This window comes from Schistocerca serialis, chromosome 2 (genome assembly GCF_023864345.2).
Source record: "Schistocerca serialis cubense isolate TAMUIC-IGC-003099 chromosome 2, iqSchSeri2.2, whole genome shotgun sequence".
Classification (NCBI taxonomy): domain Eukaryota; kingdom Metazoa; phylum Arthropoda; class Insecta; order Orthoptera; family Acrididae; genus Schistocerca; species Schistocerca serialis.
The window spans coordinates 196074973-196078114 of record NC_064639.1 but is presented as its reverse complement, the minus strand read 5'-3'; the positions used below and the strand labels follow the sequence as shown (position 1 = coordinate 196078114).

The window sequence follows — 3142 nt, the reverse complement described above, 5'->3', positions numbered from 1 at the left end:
TTGGACCAGCGTTTGTGCTGGACGTGCAAACCGCGTGAGACGACACTTCATCCAGTCCCAAACATGCTCAATGGGGGACAGATCCGGAGATCTTGCTGGCCAGGGTAGTTGACGTACACCTTCTAGAGCACGTTGGGTGGCACGGGATACATGCGGACGTGCATTGTCCTGTTGGAACAGCAAGTTCCCTTGCCGGTCTAGGAATGGTAGAACGATGGGTTCGATGACGGTGTACCGTGCACTATTCAGTGTCCCCTCGACGATCACCAGTGGTGTACGGCCAGTGTAGGAGATCGCTCCCCACACCATGATGCCGGATGTTGGCCCTGTGTGCCTCAGTCGTATGCAGTCCTGATTGTGGCGCTCACCTGCACGGCGCCAAACACGCATACGACCATCATTGGCACCAAGGCAGAAGCGACTCTCATCGCTGAAGACGACACGTCTCCATTCGTCCCTCCATTCACGCCTGTCGCGACACCACTGGAGGCGGGCTGCACGATGTTGGGGCGTGAGCGGAAGACGGCCTAACGGTGTGCGGGACCGTAGCCCTGCTTCGTGGAGACGGTTGCGAATGGTCCTCGCCGATACCCCAGGAGCAACAGTGTCCCTAATTTGCTGGGAAGTGGCGGTGCGGTCCCCTACGGCACTGCGTAGGATCCTACGGTCTTGGCGTGCATCCGTGCGTCGCTGCGGTCCGGTCCCAGGTCGACGGGCACGTGCACCTTCCGCCGACCACTGGCGACAACATCGATTCGACGGCCAACACCGCGGTTCCTGGTGTGTCCGCTGTGCCGTGCGTGTGATCATTGCTTGTACAGCCCTCTCGCAGTGTCCGGAGCAAGTATGGTGGGTCTGACACACCGGTGTCAATGTGTTCTTTTTTCCATTTCCAGGAGTGTAGAACGGTAATGGAGCTCTTCGGATATATGCGCCCAATATGTTACAACTACTTATGTTCAGGTCAAGTGCCGGTCCATGCACCAATACTCGATTCTTTGCAGGTCTTTATACATTTCGCTACAGTTTTTTTGAGTTGCCACCTTCTTATAGAAAACATGGTCATCCACAAAGACTCTCACACAGCTTCCGACGTTACTCACCAGAGCATTTACATACTTTGTAAAGATAAATGGTCCTATAATTCTCCCTTGGGGTATTCGTGAAATTACCTTCACATTTGCTGCTTTTGGTCCGATTGAGAACGACGTATTGACTTTCATCTGCAAGGACATCCCTGTCGAATCATAAATCTGGTCACATTCTCAGTAAGCTCGTATTTTGTTCATTAAGAGATAGTGTGAAAGTGCACCGAAAGCCTCCCGGAAGTCGAGGAAGACGGTATGGACTTGGGCGCCTATGTCTGCAGCACTCTGGATATCATGGCCAAACACAGCACACTGTCTTTTGCAAAATCTCTGTTTGCGGAATCCATTATACTTTTATATGGAAGATTTTGATTCTCCAGAAACGTCAAAATGCTTAGCACAGGGCATAATTCTTCAACAGATTGACATTATCCTATAACTATATGCATCAGTTAGACGACCCTTATTGATAAACCGTTGGCCAAACAAAACGACGTGATCCGTCGATCACCTCGAATGAGAGTGTCCGCACGTTCCAGCATACAGGACTCACCGCTGTTTGCGGCCGGCCGACAAGCTGGAGGTCGAACAGACATGGGCTACTTGGTTGTGATGATGGCAGACGCCTCGCACACCGACTCACCGTGCTTTTGTGCACTACCAGGTGTCCGTAAACATTCTGCAATATCTGCGATGCTTAGTGTCAGATTTCTGCTTGGAACGCACCTCCGTTACAGGCGCCATTTTGAAGGTTACATATAGCGCCCTCACGGACCGGAACTATAGGGGCTGAAGCAGGAGTATTCCACGATGTCCCACAACAAATTCCGCATATTTTGAACGGAAATCGGCCAAGAAAAAAATGTATTGTGTTACTTACTGAACGCCCTCGTAAATCATGACTGTTGGTTCATGAGTCCTACATCCGATAACCAGTAACAGCTGCCGTTTGTATGTAGCAGAGTGAATAGGCATGGAAACGGACAGTCACTTGGTGTAGTAGAGAGTTTAGGAAAAGAAGTAATGTTGAAACTGACACATGGACTCTCGAACACTTACCATAGTAAGTGACCAACACACCATATTTGTCCAAAGACGAAGTTTAATTTTGTGTATATAGACTCAAGCGGCGAGTGAAAATTTGTACCAAGGCTGGGAATCGAACCCGGGTCTCCTGCTCACTAGGCAGGTGCTTTAGCCACTAAGCCACCTTGGCACAGTGGTTCACACAACTGCACGCATTACCCTGGCACGCCTCACTCCTCGATCCAAATTCCCCATTACACACGAACAGAACTGAGACTGTTGACCTCGCTGTTGGGTTCAAATGGCTCTGAGCATTATGGGACTTAACATCTGAGGTCATCAGTCCCCTAGAACTGAGAACTACTTAAACCTAACTAACTTAAGGACATCACACACATCCATGCCCGAGGCAGGATTCGAACCTGCGACCGTAGCGGTCCCGCGGTTTCAGACAATAACGCGGTGGCTGAAGGCGGACATTTAGGGTTTCTTTTGCATAACGTGTTATCTGTATAGCACTGATAATAGCGCTGCTTGGTCTCTGAAGTACGTTTTCGCATGTTAGCAGCGCAACGCTACTGGAACGTATTTACACAGTGGACTGGCAGTTGGGGTTGCTTGATTGCATCGATACAATGAACTACTTGACTCTTTGTCATTATTAACACAACATACCACACATGGTATCTACACTACTGGCTAGGAACGTACGTGGGGAGGGTAATTACGTATTCACGGCTTCTGCAGTGTAGTTCCACTACTGCTGTGACGGGAACCAACGACTTTATCGCAAGTTTACAAATGTACTTGACAGATGTTCGCCATCCATAGCGTGAACGTGACAGCTTTCAGCTCCTCATTTGTCGCATGCACGGCGACTTCGATGCAACGTGGAGACATAGTACAACGTTACTGATGACGTCCATCGTTGCATTACTCATAGTCCTCGAAGTACTGGTATACATCTCGTTGTTCCATGAGAACACTTGTATATCAAAAAACTGTTTCCACTTTATCTCCAGAAGTTG

General features: G+C 49.4%; 1 non-coding gene across 1 annotated transcript; it reads right to left on the bottom strand.

Moving 5' to 3' along the window:
* Nucleotides 1-2232: 2232 nt before the first annotated feature.
* On the bottom strand, nucleotides 2233-2304 carry Trnat-agu (transfer RNA threonine (anticodon AGU)). The gene has a single exon. It is a non-coding gene; the product is annotated as a tRNA-Thr (tRNA).
* Between the last annotated feature and the right edge of the window lie 838 nt (nucleotides 2305-3142).